The following is a 23,929-nucleotide window of genomic DNA, read 5'->3' on the forward strand; positions in this document are numbered from 1 at the left end:
AGAGGAGGAGAAGGAGGAGGAGCGCAGCCGCTCTCGTAACAGCGCCGTGCGCTGGGCGGGACCCATCGCTCGGCTGCGGGGCGGGGAGCGGGGCTGGACCTCGGGCGGCCGAGGAAATGGCGGCGCCGGGGTGCCCTCCGTCCGCCGGGTGTTCTCTGCCTGCTACAACCCCGGCGGGCTTGTCCCGCCCGCCTTCCAGCGCCGCAGGCTGAGGGATCGGCCGCGGGATCGGGTTGGGCCCAGCGGGGCTGGCGGCTGTGGGGGGGCGCGGGGGCTGCGAGCGCTGTGGGTTTCCCTGCCCGCCTTGGCTCCTGCCGCACTCCTGTGCTTGTTCTTCCCCGGAGCTCTGGAGGTGTTGCTCACACGCCGCCTCTGCAGGGTAGGAAGTGCCTTTGGTAAGTGAAAGGTAGAGATGGAGTGATAAGGAAAAGTGTTCCTGGAGGAAACTGGAAATGCAGCTCTATGACGCTGTGTCAAGGAAGGTTTAGGCTTGTTATTAAATGGAAACTAATATGAAAAAATTATTCACCCAGGGGGGTGGTTGGGCGCTGGAACAGGTTCCCCAGGGAGGTGGTCACAGCACCAACCTGACAGAGCTCAAGAAGTGTTTGGACAGTGCTCTCAGGCACATGGTATTAATCTTGGCATGTGCTGTGCAGGGCCAGGAGATGGACTTCGATGACCCTTGTGGGTCCTTTCCAGCTCAAAATACCAGCTGTGTGATGTGTCCAGTCCATGGAAACAAAGAGTTGAGGGAGTGAAAACTTGACTAGAAATATGGGGAGAGACCTGATAGCTAAAAACTGGCAGTACAGCACTTGGACTTTGTTGTCCTTAAAAACCTCAGAGCCCAGATAGGCACTGAGGCATTTTGTTTTTTAACTAATAAATGAGTGGCCTTTGTCCTTGCAGTGCCCTAACCACCAAGCTACTCTTTATTTGACACAACTTACATGACATCTTGCTGTGTAGTGTCTATGCCTTTGAATCAATCATTTATATCATGATTTTACCATGTTTTCATCCTTTCTGAGGTAGCTTCCTGCCTTTTGCTGTAATGCTAGATCCAAGCCAGATGCAGGTCTTCAGGTTCTGCTATTACTAAATGCAGCTGCAGCAGTTAACACCATCAGGCTGTATCATGTCTGCTACCTATAGCAAAGCTCTGCATGTTATATATTGGTTTGCCTACAGCAGTTACTTGAACTTCTGTAGCCATCTTGTCACGTTAAGAAAAACAGCAAGTCAGTGCTTTTTAGAGACAAGAAAGAATCCAGGGATATAATAAATCTTACTTATTCAGATATACCATTTACTCTTCCAGTGTATGCATGCCTGTCCAGTGTATGAATCCCTGTTCTGCCCTTTCAAGATGATAAAAACAGGAGCTTTTAGCTCACTACTTACTCTCCAGGTACAGGCAGGTAGCAAACTGCAGGCAACATGAGAGGTTCTGGCAGCTCATGGCTTGCTTTTGCCATGGTCTGTGAATTATGAAAGAATATTTTGGTGAGGTCATGGCACAAATGTGCAGTCATGTTACAGAATGCACAGCCTTTCCTGCTCTACACCAGTCCCAGTGCCCTGCGCTTCCATACACTTTAAACATGGGATACACCAGCATTTCTACTCATAGGACTGACACACATTTAATGATATCTGACAAATAAAGTAGAGGCATAGATTTTGTGAGTGTCTGCTTTATAAACTGAATAGCTTATCCCTATGGAAAGGTTAGGCACCAGTGCTGTCTATGTATTCATGAACATCAATATGAAGTTAACACGACTATTAGTCTACACCTTTCCCAAAAGAGTGTGCCTTTGGGGGGGAAATTCTGGGAATTCTATCTGAAAATTGAGAGAACAAGTCTTTCTATCCATAGGTTTGTGTTGGATTTCAATTTTTTTTGGTATATCACTTGTCAACCGTTTCAAATTAGCACGTGTAAGTAGAATTGTACCAACATTGAAAATTACAAATTTACTCTTCTTGTGAGCCAGTGTAGTGCAAGAGGCACATTCATTAATCAGTAATGGATTATCACACTCAAAAGAGAACTCAAACCATTGAACATGGTTTTTTGACTCGCAGGAACCTATTTTTGAGCAGTTTGTATTAAATTGGTTTTCCTTTGTAGATGAGGCCAAATAAGATCTGTTTTCACACTGTGGTTACAACTTGTTCTTTCTAAACATACAAAACCAACTGTTCATTACAGCACACAGCTTGTTAATAATCTCTTACAAAATATGGCAATAAAATATGACCCACTGTGGTGGAATGAAATTCAAAAGGCATTTTTCCTTCCTGTACATTTAGTGCAAGTGGGATTCAGAAGGTCAAATGTACGGATCACCTGATAGGAAGGGTTGAACAGTTGCTCTGTCTCCTTTGAGGATTGGTTTAACAGTATCACATGTGACACAGTGCATATAATGTTATTGTGGGTGTTCTTGAGAAAGGATACTCATCAAAGTGTGTCACATGTACCTGATCTTCTCTTCTTCCCTTCGCACATTGAGTCAAGGAGTGAAGGGAAGTACAAGGAGTAATTTTCAGAGCACAGAAACATGTTAGCCTTCATTTCTCATGTCTGCCTATTTGACTAAAAGCTTGCAAGTTATTTCATTAATTTAACTACAGAAGCCAGGAAATTATTAGCAAGTAAGTTAGTATTACTTGCCATTTTTCTCACAAACAAAATCAGTGCTAGAAGAGCACAAGGGTGTGTGTTGGTATGCAGATAAACCAGTGTTGATTCTGTATAGTTACTGCTTGAGATCTTGAGATACATAGTCTTACATACTGAAGCTGTGAAAGGATGTGTGTAAACCAAGAATTGTCACTGGAGAAGAGCACTTATTTCATCATAACACACATCCATAGTCTCAAACTGTCCAACATATCATTTTTGCACTGAAAGATCTCAACTAGCCAGCCAACCGACCAACAAACCCACAAAACCTCCACAAGAACAACAAAAACCAACAAATGGTTGTGCTGACTCCAGAAGTTTTCCATGCCTTTGTTTGGCTCCTGTGTCACCTAGGATGTTAGAGGGTCTAAGAGCTCAGCAGTTCCTTGGTGATCTGCTGACTCAGACAAAGGGGGAAGGAGAGCAGCAGTCATCCTCCCTGCAATTTCATGGGACAGCACTAGTAACATAAATATTGGCAATTAGCCTCTAAAAGCAAATATGCCTATGATGGGGCATGAAACAATGAACTGATTTGAAGGGAGAAAACCTAATACCCAAAGAAATGGATAGTGTAAGATGGAGGTGACTCTGCCTGGAGAAGATGGAAGTAGGATTTTATGGGTGTGCTGTGAGTATTCATGTTTGTAAGTTATTGTGGTTACACTCCTATGAAGGATTTTATTTAATTTTTTTTCTTGTGGCTGATAATGAAGACAAAACTGCTTGGAATGCTGTATCCATTAACTAAGGAGAATAAGAGCCCCAATTACTGGAGTGACAAAAGAAAATTAGTGATACCATAGATGTTGAAAGGCTTTTGTTACAAAAAAAAATAAATCTCTTTGAAGTTCTTGTGCCTTGTAGCTTCATGTGATCAGCAATAACAATAAAATCAGAAACAAAATTGCAGAGGTTTCAACTGGGACAACAAGAATATGAATCCCTATTGTTTTATTGAGTCAATTAGCAATATTTCCACAAGTGTTTCACAGCAAATATCGCTAATACTCACGGTAAAATGGCCAAATATTTCCATTTTTATTGGTAAACGAGAGAATTGAGATTCTTATAGACATGACTGAATTGCTGAAGTGTCAGATTCATGAAATAATATCACTTGATCAGGTGGCTTTAACTCATCTTTTTGACTGCTAAGTGTACCTCAGGTTAAAGAATTCCAGACCTCTAAAAGATTTATCTCAGCAAACCACAAAGTAAAGCCATGCAACAGTACGTGTAACTCAGGTGCTGATGAAGGAGACAAAGTGCAGTGACACATTGAAGTCTGTGAAAATCACTGTAAACTTTGTAGGAAATCCCTGCAAGCCTCCATTGTGCACTTAGCAATCTCACTTTTGAGATTTCCCCAATTTACTGACAAAAAACTGCATTAAATTCATCTACTTGGGAACAAAGTTTGAGTTTGAGCCTATTTAGGAGAACTTAGATTTCAAAGACGCTATGGTGGATGTTTCTTACTTCAGGATTATACCATAAATCAGTATAAATAGCCAAGAACATAAGGAAGAGCTCTTCAACAGATTTCTACTGCAGGCTGAATCTTTATGATGTCAGTAGAAACAGTAGTATATTATGACTAGACCTTCTATTTCACTTCATTGTTACGACTAAACTTCCTATTTTTATTGTGCCCTAATAATGATGTTCCTTCTATTCCATTTTAGTATTCCTGTTCATTTAGTCTAATAAATCCCTGCTTCTCTGCAGTACCACTGATCTGGAAAATGTTCCTTTTCATTTCACAAAGACAAGAAAGGACAGAGGCAAAGGGAAGTGGAAAGTACTATGGTCAAAACAGAGCAAAGACTTAGGCTGGCCAATTAGGTCATGTGCAAAGTAACCAGAATTCTAAAATGTCTTCTGAATGTTATTGAGACCTAGATTAGTTTGGGGTGAGTATATTTGAATTCTTACATTTGGCGTAGTTTCCAAACATGCTTGAAATGCAGAGCTGTAATGCATATAAAAATTTCTGTCCAAATTAGAATCTTCTTCATATGAATTTCTGTATGGTACTTGTTGGATATACTGTGGTCACTGCCTGATATGGGATATTTCCAGGAAAAGTGATACTGCCAGTCACTGTGCGGGTTTCAGCTGGGGTGGAGTTAATTTTCTTCATGGTGGCTGGTATGGGGCTATATTTTCTTCTTGTGCTGAACACAGGGTTGATAATATAGAGAAGTTTTGTTACTCCTGAGCAGGGCTTACACAGAGCCTTTTCTGCCTTTTGTTCTGCCATGCTGGTGAGGCTGCGGGTACATGAGAGGCTGGGGGGGGACACAGCCAGGACAGGTGACCCCAACAGACCAAAGGAATGTTCCAGACTATGGGACATGGTGCTCTGTTTATAAAATGGGGAGAAGGAGGAAGGAGAGACATTTGGGGTGATGGTGTTTGTCTTCCCAAGTAACTGTTAGATGTGATGGGGCCCTGCTCTCCTGGGGATGGCTGAACTCCTGCCTGCCCATGGGCAGCAATGAATTAATTCCTTGTTTTGCTTTGCTTGTGGGCACAGCTTTAGCTTTCCCTGTTAAATTGTCTTTATCTCAACCCATGAGTTTTCTGGCTTTCACCTTTCTGATTTTCTCTCTGGTCCCAGTGTTTGTGAGGCATAGTGAGCGGGTGGCTGTGTGGGGCTTGGCTGCTGGCTGAAAATTGTTGACAATTAGTAGAATGATCAGAGTGGCAGGAACAAACAGCAAAGTGTAGCAATTTTGTATATTTAATACAGTAATTGTACAATTTATTTACTTAAAAACAAACAAAAACTGAGTGGTGACATGGAGATACAATCTCATTGTTTTTCATTACAGCTCCTGAGGCCAGGGAAGGAGAAACAGCAGTCTGAGGTGAGACAGCATTGAAAGAACTTCATCAAAAGCTTTTAGAGACCTCTGAGAAGAGCTGTTGATGTGTTTAAAATTTGAATATTACCTGCTTCACAACTGTAGTGCTGTTTGAAGCGTGACTTTCCCATTCTGCACATCTTTGCTTAATAGTGAAAATTAAATGTTACACTTAGACATGCTGCTACCTTTTGCCATAGATCGTTTTTCTAAAAGCGCAACAATTCTTCAATGCATGTTTTTATAATTGCAATATTTGGCCGAGGACGAAAACAATAATCTGATTCCTTATATACATTTGGTGATACGCAAAAATCTGATGGATAAAAGGATTTTCTGAGGCCAAAACTAATACCCATATTGTTTTAATTGTTTTTTAATTAAGCTCTTTTTTAAGCAGCTGAGCAACAAAGGATTTCGTAACTCTAGGAGAATTTTCCTCTAAAGATATTTTATTAATGTAAACCTTTTCTTTGTAGATAGATCTCAAATAGATTTTTGTTGTTGAAGAATACGTTGTTTTAACAGCACATATATATAAAGATTTTAAAGGACTTAAAATATGCTTATTTTAGGCAAATTTTTGCCTAAATGATTTTAGCAAGGTGAGTAAAACAAATAATATATTCTGATTTTCCAAAGTCTTTGCTTGTATACTTGCCTTTATACCAATTCCAACCTTAGTAAATTGTAAAGTGGTGGGACAACCATGAAACTGATAACATGAGTCTTTGCAAAGAAAAATGAAATATTTCTCTCTGGTACAGGACATAGAATTGCAGCATTTGAAAAATAATAATTCTAACTATAAGTCATATTCTGCTTTCTCTCTTCAATGAGTGTTAATAGTCTTTCTTAGCATCCAACTACAAAAAAGTGCTTCTGAAACAACTTTTTCTGACAGTGAAATATTTGAAATGTAACTGATTGATGCACAGCACTCGCTTCACTGATTTACAATAGAGCTTTCATATGCACTCTCAGATTTTGCAAGCTAAAGATATACAACAAGCTACTAATTAACTCTGGTTATAAGCTAAGACAAAACATGTAGTAAAGCAAAAAGAAGAACTCTGAGTTCAAATATGCTAGGTAGACCTGAAACAGGTTGGTGTGGTTTTTTTGCCAGTTTGTTGTGGGTTTTGTCTTAAGTCCCAGTAAAACAAATGACATATAATTTCAGTTACTGTACATATCCTTAAGTATAATTTTTTGTTGTAACTTCCAAAACAAGGAGGGTGTTTGTTGAAACTAAGATTTTTTTTAAAGTATAAATTAAAGTTTAATTCAGTACAGCTTTAATTTCAATAGAATTAAAAGCATAGCACAATCTGGGTTTTAGTGCTGTCACTATTATAGTTTTAACAATTTTTAATGCAAATTACAGAGTCCAGATCATAAAAGGAAAGGTAAAAATATGTGTATTTTCAGATCTTGAATAAGACTGCCCAGTCAACAAAGGAAATGTGTCATGTACATTAACAAATGGAATAATTTGTAGTTAATCTAAATGTTGAACTAATTATTTAAACTGAACATAGGCATTAATTTATCTTCATTGTTCACTTTGGGTAAATTGACTTCAGAAACTTAAAGACAAACCTATTGTCATATTCCTAATTCAACAGGGCTTAACCATGACCAGCAAGGTGAGGAGCAGTTCACACATCCCCTGGCAGAGTCCCATCAGCGTGTGCTGCCTGAGCTTCCTGCTGAAGGTGACCCTCAGCAAGAGCTGCCTTTCAGAATATGGAAATTCCATAGCACAGGTGAAAGTATCAACGTTTATGTCTGTCTTTAGTTCTTGCATTTCAGTAGTTCAGATTTCACTGCAAATTCTTTGAGATCTTCAGCACATGGAAGATTAGAATCAGTAATTTAGTATCATAATGAAGAGTAATTAAGGCCTTTCCTGGATACCAGAAGACGATCAAGGAAAGCTCTTTTCTTTCTTTCCAAGTCTCATCTGGTGCTATCAAGATTAAATGAAGCGCAACTCATGGTTAATGAAGTTTTTACTATTCTTCTAAAATAAAATTTAGTCTCTTAAAATACTTCCCTTTTGCCTTTCATACACAATTTCTGTCCGTACTTTGTGTACTTTAGTGGAGTCATATGCCATATTTAGCCCAGACAAATGTTTTTAGATTTTACTAATTTCAAAACATTGTCAAGTAGACACACTCGTGTGTCTTCTCTATATACTGTCAGCCTGATTCACGTGCCTATAAGTTCATCTAAGACTCTTTCCACTGTTGCATAGAAAACAAATGACCTTTCAGGGAAATACCTATCAGTATTTCAATCACTGCTGCTGCTTTTCCGTTAGGATTATTAAAAATCTCAAACTTTATTCTCCTAGAAGTGCAGAACAACTGCATTTTAGTCATTTTAGATGCTGGAGTCCAGTTTAAGAGGGTGATGTGTAGCAGTAGGCACTACAGTGATTAATCAGATTTCAGTGGCTTTTCCATACCTTCCTGCCTAGAGCAAAAAACCAAAACAAACAAAAAATCAGCAAACAAACAAAAAAGCCAACCCCAAACCCATAACGGCAGATTAGTTGTGTGCCTTTCACTGCTTCTTGTAAAATGTTAATGGACTCCTAAAGGTTTCATTTTTCAATGAGAACCATTTCAGCAAGAATTTTAGCAGATGCAGAGGACATTCAAGGAACTTGTGAAAATTCCTTATGTTCTGCTTTATAAAGTCTATTAGGCACATTTGGCACAAGCTGTGAACTTGACACTGATTTCCAAGCATTTAAATGGTCCAAATAAAATGCCATTTCTGTAATACTTTTATATTTTCCCTTTTTTTCAAGTGTATATTAAGTACACATCTGAATAAACAATATTGTACTCCTTTATTTTAGATGTAGGTAGCAGTCACAAGAGATTAAATGCTGTTATGTGTAACGAAGCATGAAGATGACAAGATATATGAACCAGAGGCTTTTCAGCTCGATCACATCATCCAGCACATAATTATACAGATTTTGTATTTCAGACACCAATGTCACCTTGGGGTTGAAATCATTCTAGATGAATCGGTGTAAGTATAAATAAGATAGTTCCCCACACCCCAATTACCTTCCTACTTTAAAAATAGAAAGGAAAATGAGTCGTCCTGAGTTTAGGGATGAGTTATTTGTGTGTGGTATTTGTGATGGAAAATTCTTTCTAAAATAAACACAGTAATAAACGGTCTTCTTTTTTCCACTCATATTTTAAGGGGACAGTCTGCTTCTAGTGACAGAGTACTAGACTAAATTTATCCTGGTCTCTTTTAGTACTTGACTAATACATACAGCACTATCTATTAGAGTAATTAATTGTATCAAGCAAAATATTTTTCTGTAGTTTTTCTATTAAATTTCTTTAAAGCCACATGCAGAATGATACCTTCCATGTTGTACTTTAGTTCCAGTGACTCTAGTATGGATGATACGCTGATGCGATTTTGAAATCCTGAAAAACATGAATGTGACAGGGAGCCTAGATAGGATTTTAAAAAATACTACAAATCATTTAACTACTATTACAAAATTTTTATAAATGCTAAATAAAGGTGTAAATTAATAAATGTATCAGCCTCTATTAATTTATTTCCTTCTCTTCATTACAGGAAGACACTATTGATCCAAAATTTATTAGCAGTGTTCTGCTAGAGCCAGCGGAGGGCAGACTTGAATTGGAAACTCTTTTTGCTACTGCAGTTACTTGAAGTTAAAATACCAGATTTATCGTGTCTTGAGCTCAAAGTCTCATCACTTCTCTACTATTCTAATTACACTTGTGCTGGATAAAAGCCTCTTTGCAGTTGCTGTTTGACAAAATGAGTGTTTTGCAAATGTTTAAATAAAGATGCTAATATGAAAGTGAATAAGTCAGTGTGTTAGCAGCTGTGTGTTACTCATCAGGGATAATCCACACTGCTTAATCCTTAACCATGTATATCTTGAAATGTTTGTTAAAAGCTAGTGAATAAAATTATCCCCATTTTACAGATGAAGAAACTAAGGAATGGAGTGGTAACCTTCTAGATTACCCATCTGGGTGACCTACAGAAACAAGAATAAAGTCCAGTTTTTTGAGACCTAATCCAGTGCTTTACAACATAAACTATTTTATGTTTATGTTTAAGCTCTTGCAAACATTATGGAAATTATTGCTAGCAGCCCAAATTGTGGAGACTGAGGAGCTTACACTGATGAAATAGCAGGCTACCTGACAGTCAGGTGCTGGATCTTAAGAAGAATATTCTTCCCAAGAAGATGAGTGGCAGTCAGATCAAAGGCCTAAAAATCCACTTTAAAGTAGTATTTTATTATTAAAACAAGTACTTCGCATTTTTAGGCATATTTGTTATTCATTAGGTTAGGTTGTAGTCTTTCCAAAAACCTTTATGATAGCCTGTGTCTGACTCTTCTTATGTATAATGTGTTGTGGCTTCACACATTTTTAAGTGCTGTGTGAAGGTCTGTAAAAGAGGCCACTTTAAGCTTCTTAGTCATTTCTCCTTGTACCTTGTGCAATTGTACCTCACAAAGAGTTGTCACCTCCAAATTGTCATCACTTTCCATATTTCACAGAGGCCTGAAAATGCAATTATCTCAAAAGGGAAAATATTAATTTACTCTTCTGCAGAACATAAACTCTCCTTGAAATAACCACTAATTGAAGGCATTTGTACACAGGTTCATTTTATAGTAAACCACTGGATGCCTCAGCTGAAGAAGCAGCAAGAAATATAACGATTCAATTAATGAAAACTGCTGCTTTGAGAAATGTGGTTTCCAGTCTCAAAGTTATTTTATTCATCCCTAATTATACATTGCTGAAAACTGTTAACCATTATTAGGGGCAGATAAGTCTGAGGTTTGGGGGTATGGCTGGTTTTGCCTGCTGTAAGCTTCATAGGTTTACACCTCTACTTCCACAATGATCTTTTCTTTCACTAATCCTAGTTAGCATATATTTTTTTTGTACCCAACTTTCCCTTTTATTTGTAAAATATGTGTGAAATGTTCAAAACATTAGCGATTTAAGAGCAGTTAAGATATTACTTCCTCAGAAACACATCGTTGTTACATACAGTTGTGTTTGTTGTGCTGAGCAGGCCCAGCTGAGTTACAGATAAGGCAAAATAACTGTATTAGAGCAGGTTGGCCAAAAGCTTGTCCCTGTATTTCTTTACATGGAAAAAAATAAAGGATAGATGTATGTACTGTCTGAATAGAGAACACGATGATGTTGTCAAAATTAATGCCAATAGTATTTTATGGGAAAAATAAACTTAGTTTTGGATTTAAAAAATTGGAATATGCTATGTATAAAATACATATTTGATCAAGATCAGTTCCTCTGGTAATATTCCTTCAGAGGGGAGGGTTTTAATGACAGGGAAAAGATACTTCTACATCTATGGAAGTTAAAGCCTGCTGCTATCAAGTGGCCAGGACCCTTAAATGTGTGTTGAAGTGTCCTACTCTTAGTAAATCAGAAATGTTTATACTTGCTGTCTCAAGTAGTAGAAAGAACACCAGCAACTGCTTCCATGTTTAGAATTCTGTGGAGTCTGCTACCTGTGAGCAGACTCCACTTAAATAAAGTCTCTGGAATTACTAATTGCTAACCTCATTCTTGACATACTTCAGTCTCCAACAGCCTGCTACAACTTCTGTTACACCTTCTGGGATTCTATCTATAGCAATTGCTTTCTCTGCCCAGTTGGCTCCAAGCCAGAAATATATCCATTTGCACAAATGCTTCTTAACCTTGTTCACACTGGGGTGGGAGGGAAGGGGGGGGAGTCATATTTTTTTCTTTCTGCTTGTCTAGTTGGTGGATACTTTTATAGTAAATTCAGTACTTGCCATATTCACTGTGTAATGCACAAGTGGTTACAATGCCTTTTCTAAGGTACTGTTTGTTTCAGTACACTGAATAAAACTATTTCTCCATGGTCATTTCATGGGCATCTTACTGTAACATGGGAGTCTTAAGCAAGCACATTTAATCAATTTTCTGATAAGGCTGTGTTCTTCCCTCTCAGCTGGGATTTCTCAGTTGACAGAGAAAGCCTTCAAGACTTGCAGAGTAACCAGCACTTCTGAAGGCTGAAGAAAACACTAAGGCACAAACATTTCTCACCAGCTACCTGGCAAGTTCCAGTGTCCCTTTCATGAAGAAATTGGTTTATAACTGACAGGGAAGATTGTGCTTACCACAGGAATGCTACTGGTACCCAAACTAGCTTGTCTTCATTCTGAAAAACCTGCAGCTCACACACATACATGTACAGCATCTAGCTCTGGGGTCCTCCGTGCAGGAAGGACATGAATCTGTTAGAGCAAGTCCAGAGCAGGCACCAAGAAAATTAGAAGGATAGAACACATCTCCTCCAAGGAAAGATTGAGAGTTGGGATTGTTCAGCCTAGAGAAGAGAAGGCTTCAGGGTGACCTAATTGTGGCCTTTCAGCTCCTGAAGGGAGCCTACAGGACAGATGGAGATGGCATGTAGTGACAGGACAAGGGGGAATGGATTCAAACTGACAGAGTAGGCTTACATTAGATATTAAGAAAAAATTCTTTGCTGTGAGGGTGGTGAGGCACTGGAACAGTTTGCCCGGAGAAGTTGTGGATGCCCCGTCCCTGGAAGAGTTTAAGACCAGGTTGGGTGGGGTTCAGAGCAACCTGGTCTAGTGAAAGGTGTCTCTGCCCATGGCAGGAGGGTTGGAACAAAATGGTCTTTAAGGTCCCTTCCTAGCCAGGCAATTCTATGATTCTATGTACATGTGTATAAACATCTCTGCATTATATGTATATACATGTACACAGAACTGCAGGTTTACCAGAATTAATTGAAAATGAGCCAGCCTGGATATCAATGGCACCACCATTTCTGAGGATATATGTATAGACACATATAGCAAACTACAGCTGCAGCTTTGAAGTCCTCACTGTTTCAGCTACCTAGAAGTACCTATGCAAATATTTGACATTAGAAAATTAGGAGCATTTGGATTGGAGTAATTAGGTTGATACATAGGAGTTCTATGGTAGAGGAAGGAACAGATAGTCCTGATTTTTCTGACTCAAATTTCCACAACAAATTTTTTTAAAAAATATTTTCATGCATTTCTGTACTGTCGTGGTGAATGCTGTATCAGAGTCCAGTCCAAGCTCTGAAAAAGACAAAAAGGTTGTGGTTACAAAAATAGTCACAGACCACAGCTCTATGTTTGCATGCTAGATCATGAACAAGGATTCTGCGTTAAGATTATACATAGGACAGTGTGTGGCAGCTCTCACTGCATTCTTCTGTGGCATCTTAACCACATTTAACTTCCATTTTTATTAGAGCTCAATGTTAGGAAAAAAAAAAGCAAGTTCTAGCTTGTGCAAAATTTGATTTATTTCCAGCTCTAATAAATCCAGCCTTGCAACTTCCAGTCCTCTCGGGTGTCCAAATACCTGTCCCTAGAAAACATTCCTCTGCAGTAGAACTCACAGGGTAAACTGCTGGATCAGTAAAGTTCTTTTCTCTCTAAGATACTGCATCATGCATTTGCAATCATTTTCTCCCCATAATGCAGCTGGAGTTTCAGACTATCCCATTTAACTGCATCTGTGTTGCAAGTCACTGACATCAGAAACACATTTTAGCCTCAGTGTCACAAATTGATAGAGTTTCAGAAAGAAGAATAAGCTTATTAAAAGAACAGGTTTTAAGATTCTACTTTCGAATAATAGTGAGTATCTAAGAAACCCTAAAGCCAGGAGCATGCAAGCTCCCACTGGTCAGTTTTTCAGTTGATCAACTTTTAATAACTACCTGCAAAAGACTAATTAGTGACTTCGCTGTCCTGCCCTACATTTCAAAGTGTCTAATTGCTGTCATGTAGCTGCACACCTAACACTGGCTGCTAACTCGACTTCGTAGCCAGCACTGGTCAACAATAGCAAACCTCAGCTTCAAGGTTTAAGGCAGAGTCAGCATTTTGCCTCCTGTCAGCAATAATCTATAACTTCCATTGCTGGGAACAAGCAAAAAGATATTAAACCAGGAATGGTTTGGTTTTCACCTACTAACAGTAAATTTAGAACAGTAACTTCATGACATCAGTGGGAGCAGTCTGTTCAAATCTTCCACCGCGTCATGGGAAATATAGACTATCAATTTTCCATTCCTATTTTGGCAGGCATAATTTTGTTATTTTTAAAGCTGTTGATATTGGCCACCTCAGTGTTTTCATTATTTCACACATATTTTGGCATTTCAAGAAGTCTGTGCTTCAGCAGATATAGGGGATACAGTGTGTGTGTCCCAAAATTTAGAGTTTCTTTCACCAAGTATGATATGTTACATTTACAAGCTTCATTTACACTTCAACAGAGCATTCATCTGTGTGCTGTCAAAGGCTGGGGGGGGGGGGGGGGGGGTCATTAAATTAGATATTTTAGAGAGATTATGAATTCTAATAAAAGGGCATCAGGACTGCCTACAGCAGTTGGAGTGATCTGTAACAGCAAAGCAAAGGAAGATGGGAGTTAAGAATGAATGAAAATGTGTGAAAGCAGCAGCAGAACAGAGGGTTAAAAGGATGGACCCTTGTTAACACAGAAAACCATGCCCAGTAGAAAAGTTAAGGAGTTGCTCTGTTTATGTCAAGGCCAAGGACCTGCATTTGAAAACAGCCACAACACAGATGACCTGTCAGCAAAAAACCCAGGATCCTGATCCCAGGAGTACCAAGGCTGCAGTGTCAGACATCCCTTGCTGTTCCTGTTATCCTGCCTGGAAAACACGTGTTGAAAACAGAGAAAAACAGGCAATGGGCAGCATCCTGGCCTGTCATTTGTGCAAAGTAAACAGGATTCTGAGGTAAAAGACACCAGCTGATGCCTCCTAAGGGAAATGACAGATCTGTCCAGAAAAAAACTTTGCTGTCCCTAGTCAAGGCCTTGTAGTGAGGGCATGGCAGCAGCACCCCCATTCCTTTGTGTCAAGCTCAAGGGATCCTGGCCAGGCCACTGGGACTCTCTGAGTTTGGGGATCAAGAATATTCAAGAGTCAGAGTGTCAGAGAATTAACTCTACAGCAGAATGAGTGTGAGTGCATAAAATCAACTTGCCTAAAGATTTTGCAAATAAATACCTTTCATAAGATCTCACACTGAACTTTCTCACAGTGATTCCTGTGTTACAGCAATTTCCCACTGTTACACAAATGAACAGTCATGCTTGCTGAGGACCATATCACAACTCCCCAACAGACAGAGGGACAGAGATGCTCATGACTTGCTCTAATTCTTGCATTCCTTCCTAGATGTGGCATAGTAACAAATTCTGTGGCAATTTATCTACAAGTACATAGATGATAGTTTCCTCTTAGAGCTTTTCCAGAAGGTTGGTTTGTCCAACACAGATGGATTTTGTACAGCATTTCAATGACATGGAATTTAAGCTTCTTTGTGGAAACCCATGCACTACTGGAGTAAAATAATCATCGAATCATAGCTGAGTAGTTATTGATAAAAAACAAATTACTCCATAGAAAGCCACATGAAAAACACAGTGTTGGAAAGAAAGTGAAGGAGGAAGGCTGAAAAAGTATGCTGTAAGACCTGAAACAATAAAAATGAGGAAATAATGTGTTGGCCTCACACAAGGACAATATGGACTTAGCCAGAGTCATAGTATTACTCAGAACTGGTAGGACATGTGAATAATGCCTTCCAACACCCCACACTACTCTGGATATCTGTAGTGCCAGAGAAGGAGACTGCTAGAAGGGCTCAGTTACAACAAGGCTGGGCTGTAGCATGCAGAAAGGGAGATTAAGATTTGTTTTCTTTCACAAGCTTCTATAGGGTTCACATATCAACTTCTGTAAACAATGAGATTAGGGCAGCAGACTGCACGGCCCTTTGCACCTCTCAGTAAAAACCTCATGGAGAAATAAATATCTTTGGCCTTCTCCCTCACCATAGTAACACTAAAATAAGCTACAATATGTGTGTCCATTTACCTTGTCAGCCAGATATCAGTGAGGCTCAAAGTCCTTGTGTTAAGTCCTGCAAAAGCCTTTTCCCAGAGAACTAATCAGATGTTACCTGGGAACTGGCTGGTTTTGATCTTAGACATGTATCATGTTTTGTTCTGACACAATTATGTATTTATTGTTGGAAATTTCTTTTGCAGAAAGTAGAAAGTCTGCTGGTAGCTCACCAGCCAGTTTGGCCCCTGCTGTAACCTTGAGCTGGTCGTTCTAAATGTATTGAGAATGTTCCAGCTGCTAATTTAGCAAGGACTGGTGACATGCTCAGGGCTGCATAATAGAGCTGCTCCCTCACAGCAACTGGAGGGAAAGAGGGCAGGTGCTATAAGGAATTGATACTTCTTAGAGATCAATGCCTGGCAATGCTAACCTGCTAAGTGTGAAATCTTTGAGACTCTAAGTTTGTGTCCAAACATTCAAATGTTTTATCATTATTGACATCACAAACAGGATTTTCTACCCAAGTAAAATGTCTTAAATCCAGCAGTCTCATAATTGTCCTGTCTTGAGTGCTTCTAGATCTATAGAGCCCAAGAGCAGAAATTCTCTCTGTATTTCTTCTCTTACAATCCATCCCAGAAGCTTGCCAAGCTTCTGCCTTCATCCATATTTGGCACTCAAATCAAAAAATGAGCTCTGAGGAGGGGGAAATCCTGGTTGCTAAGAACTGTGTCTGCCACACAATAAGCTATGTATTTGAGGGGTGAAAAAAGGGATTTGCAAAAATAGGTTTAAACCCAATTTGCTCCCTCACACAGCTGGACCAGGGTAGGTGACCTGAGGGATAGTCTCAGTTGACTACCAAGACCTGCTGGAGGAAGGATGACCTGACTGGAAGATGTCCAGCCTAGCCTGTGGTGACAACAAAAGCTGCCTCACTGGGGGTACCCAGGACTTCCATGCTCATAGCTGACAACATCAACTTCTGACTTGTCAGGCAAGACAGGTCACCAGAGCCCAGCACAATGAGTAATCCACTTGCTAGATCATCTCCAAGGGTAAAGAGTCTTAATTTGGGCATTATTAAATTACAGAGCTTCAAAATTACACTGCTGAAATTTAATTAGTCTGTGAAAGCAGCCAGGCACTGGTACTGACAGTAATTCAGCCATGCCACAAGCACTCAGTCTCAGTTCTGCTGCAGCTCCATAGTAGGCAGCAAGGCAATAACCAGGAGATTGAAAAGAGAGGTGCATGAGCCACTGCCAAAATGTAATGAGCTCTCATTCAGCTGGTAACAGCTGTTTTGAAGGCATTACATAAGCATTTTCATTAAAATATAAAGAAGTTCATTGGAAAACCCCAAAAAGAAAAAAAGCCTCCTGAACCTGCCTGCCTAGAAGCACAATGTAAAGAGGCCAGCCCAGGCACCACTTGCAAATGAAGCTCAGACCATCCAATCTACAAGAAGATGAGGCACATGGTGAGGAAGAGGTTTGGTGTGTTACTCTGGCTGCAGAGGGACAGGGTGCTCTCTGATCTGCTGCTAGGTACATGGTAAATACTGCTTTGGTTTTAATTAACTGCAAGAGAGAAAGCTGAGGGGAGCTGACTGAAAGGCTGGCACCTCTGACAGTTGTCTTGTGGAGTTTATGTGACACTAATACAAAAACAGTCACGGGCAGATCTTTGACCATGAGGGCAGAATTCAGCTGCATGCACAGTCTTTGGAAGCCATCAGGAGTGGGCAGGAGATGGAATAGGATCATGGAATCATAGAACAGTTTGGTTTGGAAGGAACCTTATAGATTCCAACTTCTCTGCCATAGGCAGGGATGCCTTCCACTAGACCAGGCTCCTCAAAGTCCCATCCACCCTCAATGAGATAATTTCCTACTATATATTTTATATACAACACATAGACAAACAATGAAAAAGACATATACTAGGGCTTCTGACATGCTTTCCTTGTAGAAGTCCCATTTAAGAACAGAGCATTCTAAAATGCTGGCATTTCTATATAAGAAAATCTCATGTTTCCTCCCAGCCCTGTATAGTTGGCAAGTGTTTCTCTGATTGCAAAGTCATGATTAGGTCTAGCAAGTGAAATACAAAACATTAGAAAAATCACAGTGCTGTTCAACAAGCAACTCTGTCTGCCCTGACCAGTCCAGTGAAAAGACACTGAAATTATGGAATAAATGCCTTGACACCTAAACTATAAAATACCTTTAAACAGTGGGATGGGTTCCCTTCCTCTAGAGGCAGGTTTGCACTACTATCAGAAACTCTGGTTTGTTCTCACTCACCTCAGGGCAGCTGAGTTTCTGTTAACATAGAGGAAAGGTGAAAAGTCTGATAAACACTGTTAGAAGACCATCTTATCTGAAAACATGCAATCCATCCTGCAAGGAGGACAAATTCCATTTACCTCAAGCTGTAACACTTTGCTGTCTGTGTAGGCTGCCAGTGGTATCAGTGCTGTCGGGTCTTTTTTGACTTTTTGATGGAGATATTCCATTTTCCTCCTTCACAGGAATCAGAAATGGTAGCTGTTCCTTATGCAGAAGGACTCCTCGTTTCTTACACTGCAAAACACCCTTTGAGTGAAAGGGAGAAGATGGAATGGTATTTTTGTTTCTGCCTGAAAAAGCAGATCCATACCATAACTACACAGACAAATGCAGGAAGTGGGATGTATAAACACTTACATTTTCAACTCAAATGCCAACATTTCTGGGCATGCTGCCCCAAACACTCTGGTGTTTGAGTAGACACCAGCTCTTGGATATATTTCTGCACTTTAAGAAGTAAAAGTGCCTCTCAGAAATGCCATTCATCTTGGCCCTTTGGAGCAGAGAGATCCAGAATGATACCCACTTGCTTCTCTGCTGCTGTGTTCCCAAGAGGGCCAAGGTGAGAGGGAGAAACCCAAGGTTTGGTCAAATTAGAGAGGGCTCTTATGCCATAGAGGCACACATGGCTGATACACCTTTTGAGCAGACACCGTATGTATGAGTGAAGGATGACCTCCAGAGATGCTCCAAAACCAGCACCACAGCACTAAAGAGCCAGGACCAAACAGAGCAAGCCACCCCAGAAGCTCAGAGCTTGTGAGTTGAAAGCTCTGGTTCCCTGAGGTATCTCAGTGTTGGCCTGGAAAAACAAATTTGAAAGCCATTGACTTTCAAGTAACAATCTGCATGCAAGTGATGGGTTCTGGGCTCTTCTAGGAAACTGTGGACCTAAAAAAGGAGGTTTAAGGTAGGTGCAATAAAAGCACAGTCTAAGATGAGGGAGGGCATTCTTCTCCCACAGGCATCAACACTGCCACTCTTACTGAATTCAGAAGTCAAGATGTTTGCTGCTAGAATACAGAACATCCACCCTCATTCCAGGCAAGTGGAAATATTTTGAAAGGATCCTGGAGCCTCCCAAGAAGTGCTGTGAACAGTGACAGAAGAAAGCAGTACAGTAGCTGATCTACTGAAATCAGATCAATGCTGTGCTCTCCTTTTGGAGCAAGACTTTCTGGCTGCAGCTGTCACGAGGAAGAAGTGACATCAAAGGCTCTAGTCTAAGTGGGCAAAGCATTAATTACCCTCTAATCTTCCTTTAATTTTTTATCCATGCTTTGGAGTCCCCAGTGTAAGTGCATGCAGATATTCAGGCAGATACCCAATTCCCTGTTTTCCAGACACAGGTGAATAAAGGAAGGTTTAAGTAGCATGCTTTCTCCTACAGGTGAGGGTACTGGATACTTTCTCACCTTCAAACAACTAAATGTTGTAAAGACTCAACTCCCTTTTTCAGTATGTTTCTCACTTTTTTTTATGTTATTAGAGAAGAAAAATGATTAAACACACTGGCTAATGCACAGTCTAATAAACTGGACTAATAATGGTTTTCCTGCTACCATAAAACATTATCTTTTTCCATCCCATTTTCCAATCTGAAGCAGAATGGGAGATAATTGATCTGTGTTGGAAAGTGCCTCCCTTTCCCTGTTAGCCAGACCAGCTTCATTAAGCCATTTTCTCTACCATGCTGAATTGCTCTTCTTACCTCACACACATTGTTAGATTCTGCCTGATCCTCACAGATGAAAAGTGTTTACTCAGGGGAAACTTTGAGGAATATTTGGTGATGATTATAGTGCATATTGCTTATTACCTTTTTAAAATTGTGATAATTATATCATCATCTCCAGTTCCAGGGTCTGCAGGTTACAGGTTTGGGCTCTACTGTACCCAACACTCAGCCTCTGAGGTTTAAGGCTTTGTCTTCATTCCCACAGTCATTTTTAGTATCTGCACCTACACAGACCAGTCCTCAAGCCTGAAAATCCATCAGGACAGGAGAGACAGAGGATCAATTTCTATGGGACACTAATTTGAAAACCATGCTTGGTTTCTAAGCAGTGTTTTAGAGCAGGCACAACTAAACTATCAAATGGACAATAAACTTTAGAGAAAAACAGTCCTTTAGACAACTCTACATTTTTTAGTGGACAACCAAAGCTGCTATAGATTAAAAGTAGTCAATTTCCAGATACCCAGGAACCTTAAATCAGTTTTGGGCAGCTCTGCTTAGTTTCAAGGAGTCTACAGAAAAATTGCACTTGGCAATAGCACCCTTCTCAGTAATTCTGTGCCTGGTCCTAGGAGATCCTTCTGCCACTTCATCTATTTTATTTTGGTTTTCAGTCCAAAGAAAGGCAGTGAAGCTGGTAGGAGTTCTAGGACACAAATCTCACAAGGAGCAGCTGAGGGAGATGGGGGGTTTTACCCTGGAGAAAATGAAGCTCAGAGGGAACCTTATTGTTCTCCAGAGTGAAGGTGGAGGCCAGTCCCTTCTCTCAGGTGACAAGTGGAAATGGCCTCAGGCTGTGTCAGGGGAGGTGTGGATAGGTATTAGAAAAAAATTCTTTCCTGAAAGGGCTGTCAAGCATTGGAACAGGCTGCACAGGGAAGTGGTGGAGTCACCATCCCTGGAGGTACTTAAAAGATATATAGCTGTGGCACCTGAGAATGTGGTTTGGTGGTGGGCTTGGCAGTGTTAGGTTAGTGTTTGGATTCAATGATCTGAAAGACTCTTTCCAACCTCAATGATGCTTTGGTTTTTTTACATCTATTCACCATTCAAAAATCAGACTAATACGATGTACTATACATATGTTAGATTCTGGTTGGATATATAGCCTAATTTTAATTCCTACACTTTGAATGAAGATTAATTTTATGCAACACTGAAAGCAGTCATGTCTCTGTAAGGCATTTAGCACAGGGGTATAGCAGCTCCAGCTCCTCCAGTGCAGTGATCAATAGCAGTGACACGTTACTCTTATGCCACAGCAAGTGACATATGGCCATGTAGCTGCACATTATAATTAACCACTGATTAACAACAGAAAGAGGATTTGCTGTTACATTCAATTAACTTGCCTTCCTTTCAGCTGACAAGCAGCTGAGTGCTGAACATTTAATATACTTTTTGCAAATTTCCTTCTCTGCAAGTATTATAATTGCAGTAATTAGCACAGATCACGTATGACAGCAAAACTCTCATCTATACAATGAAGTAGCATAGAAAAAGTTAGGTTTTATCTGATTTATTAATTAACTAACCAGTATTTCTCTTCTACCACAAATTCTCATAGAATTCCAGGTAGTTTTTCAGATAATTCAGTCAACCTCTAGATAACTCTACAGAAAATTTTCCCAAGAGATATGATCGGGGTTGTCATCAGTTGATGACAGTCATATGCACATCTACAAAGAGGTACATCTGTGCACCTGTGTGAAAAATGATCCAGGTGTCTCACATTTGCTGTTAAATGAGTTGGTATTTTCTCTCATGCTGTTTCCTTTCCTCTGGACTGTATATTAGTCCATAGGAAAAAGCTGCCAAGGCACCCCGAACCTCCTTTTTTACTTTCTTCTGTTTTCCATATGGTGGCCTGCTCATATTCCCTAATAGGGTCTTGATGTTTTATTTGACTTGACATTTTGATTTGCTTGTCAGGATAGTGTAGAGGTTAGAAGAAATGACTGGCAAGACTAGAGAGGAGTTTATGCTGGCTAATAACCTGCCCACTGAGCAGATATTGAAACATTCAAGCAAAAGTTGTCAAGCCAGATCACACTTCTGACAAAAGGACCCACAAAGTGCCTTCAGGACTGTAACCCTGCTGAGCTTCATGTCATCCATTCAGGCAAGGAAAGGCACAGAAAAAGGTTAATGCCAGTACTTTGTATAGCACAGTCCCACAATCCTCAAGGAAACGTTATCTGCTGTGATAACTGAGGGCAGATCAGGCACTGACCTTGTGAGTCACCGGCTGTTCCTCCTGGCATTACAAGTGCCCTCTGTTCAGAGGGTGCCACGCAAGGGCAGCTGTGGGGTCACCAGGGAATGGTGCTCAGCTCAGGCTGTGCCTGCACGGGAATGGTGCTCAGCTCAGGCTGTGCCTGCACAGGGAATGATGCTCAGCTCAGGCTCTCCCTGCACAGGGAATGGTGCTCAGCTCAGGCTGTGCCTGCACAGGGAATGATGCTCAGCTCAGGCTGTGCCTGCACCAGGGAATGGTGCTCAGCTCAGGCTGTGCCCGCACAGGGAATGGTGCTCAGCTCAGGCTGTGCCTGCACAGGGAATGATGCTCAGCTCAGGCTGTGCCTGCACAGGGAATGGTGCTCTTGAGCTCAGGCTGTGCCTGCACAGGGAATGGTGCTCAGCTCAGACTGTTCCTGCACAGGGAATGGTGCTCAGCTCAGGCTGTGCCTGCACCAGGGAATGGTGCTCAGCTCAGGCTGTGCCTGCACAGGGAATGGTGCTCAGCTCAGGCTGTGCCTGCACAGGGAATGATGCTCAGCTCAGGCTGTGCCTGCACGGGGAATGGTGCTCAGCTCAGACTGTGCCTGCACGGGGAATGGTGCTCAGCTCAGGCTGTGCGGGCACAGGGAATGGTGCTCAGCTCAGGCTGTGCCTGCACCAGGGAATGGTGCTCAGCTCAGGCTGTGCCTGCACAGGGAATGGTGCTCTTGAGCTCAGGCTGTGCCTGCACAGGGAATGGTGCTCAGCTCAGACTGTTCCTGCACAGGGAATGATGCTCAGCTCAGGCTGTGCCTGCACAGGGAATGGTGCTCAGCTCAGGCTGTGCCTGCACGGGGAATGGTGCTCAGCTCAGCCTGTGCCTGCACAGGGAATGGTGCTCAGCTCAGGCTGTGCCTGCACAGGGAATGGTGCTCAGCTCAGGCTGTGCGGGCACAGGGAATGGTGCTCAGCTCAGGCTGTGCCTGCACAGGGAATGATGCTCAGCTCAGGCTGGGCACTGCCCCGGGTGCCCAAACTCCCGCTGGCGTTTCCAGCAGGAGGAGCAGCGCTGGGTGACACCGACCACAGAACACCTTCGCCTTCGGATGTGCATCGCTCTGTCCTTGTACTGACTGGCCATAGGGTGGCAATGTCAATCTTCTAGAAAATACTTTCTTACCCTTGCTTCCTGCTCCTCCCCCTTTGTTTTCCCCCTTGTTCTCTTTTTATAGCGAAGGAATCTGTACTTACATTTTCATTTCCTTGCAGAAGCTGAATTCTGCTTTTTCTTCTAGCAATAGTTCACCACGAGGACTTTCTGATCCCACTAGGCTGGACATTCTCTTCTGCTCCTTCTTCATTCAGTTCCTTGCAGGCGCTCAAGTATATTCCTTTAATTAATTTTATGCTAAATGCCAACTTTCCACTCAATTTCCCTCTCATTCTTAAGGTGGCAAATGCCAGAGACTCTATCTTTTGGCTAAACCTTCTTTGAGCATTTCATTTTGTGCTTTCCAAAAGGTACCAGCATTTCTTTACAGCAAGGTATGACAAGAAAATCAGCAGCACTTAAAGTTATGTAGAAGAGTGCAGTCACCACTGCTGCCCACACGTGTTCTAGTCCTGTGGTGGGTTGTTTCAGGACTAAATTCCCTGTATTTGTTACTGTGGTAGTTCAGCACTTTGCTTCCTCTCCAAGAAGGAAGCAGAGGCAGGGAAGGGGCAGAATGCCATGGCACAAGTTCTGCCTGATGGGAAGATGCCTGCCCTTGCAGTCAGCTGGGAGCCAGGGGAGAAGAGACTTCTTCCAAAAGCTCTCAGCTTTATGTGTGTCTCATTCTGTGCAGGTTCTTCATTCATACAAAAGTGCCCCCAGAAACAGGCAGAGAGGAAGTGACATTTTGAGCTGCTCTTAAATCTTCTGGTTTCATCTCCCATTCACCTCTTTTCCCACAGCTCAGTACAAAGTGTGCTTTGTATGACACGTTCCTCCTTTCAAGCATGAAACAGAACTATCCCTCAGCCCCTGTGCTGTACACTG

The 23,929-nt window shown here is 41.2% G+C and overlaps 2 long non-coding RNA genes and 1 other non-coding gene across 5 annotated transcripts; 2 read left to right on the top strand and 1 right to left on the bottom strand.

Moving 5' to 3' along the window:
• Positions 1-12: 12 nt before the first annotated feature.
• LOC139591056 (uncharacterized) lies at positions 13-9,673 on the top strand. 3 transcript variants are annotated; one of them, XR_011679544.1, is made up of 5 exons: positions 13-148; positions 5,539-5,574; positions 7,200-7,340; positions 8,447-8,625; positions 9,199-9,673. It is a non-coding gene; the product is annotated as an uncharacterized lncRNA (long non-coding RNA). The 3 variants fall into 3 exon arrangements; XR_011679542.1 differs by lacking the exon at positions 13-148 and adding an exon at positions 192-395; XR_011679543.1 differs by lacking the exon at positions 13-148 and adding an exon at positions 403-4,614.
• LOC139591415 (small nucleolar RNA SNORD93) lies at positions 5,829-5,916 on the top strand. The gene has a single exon (XR_011679641.1). It is a non-coding gene; the product is annotated as a small nucleolar RNA SNORD93 (small nucleolar RNA).
• LOC139591057 (uncharacterized) lies at positions 8,419-23,654 on the bottom strand. Its single transcript, XR_011679545.1, has 3 exons — positions 23,140-23,654; positions 18,008-18,176; positions 8,419-12,760 (listed from the first exon to the last, which is right to left on the bottom strand). It is a non-coding gene; the product is annotated as an uncharacterized lncRNA (long non-coding RNA).
• Positions 23,655-23,929: the final 275 nt, after the last annotated feature.

This window comes from Agelaius tricolor, unplaced genomic scaffold, assembly GCF_023055355.1.
Source record: "Agelaius tricolor isolate 1412-34295 unplaced genomic scaffold, bAgeTri1.0.p SCAF_6, whole genome shotgun sequence".
NCBI lineage: Eukaryota > Metazoa > Chordata > Aves > Passeriformes > Icteridae > Agelaius > Agelaius tricolor.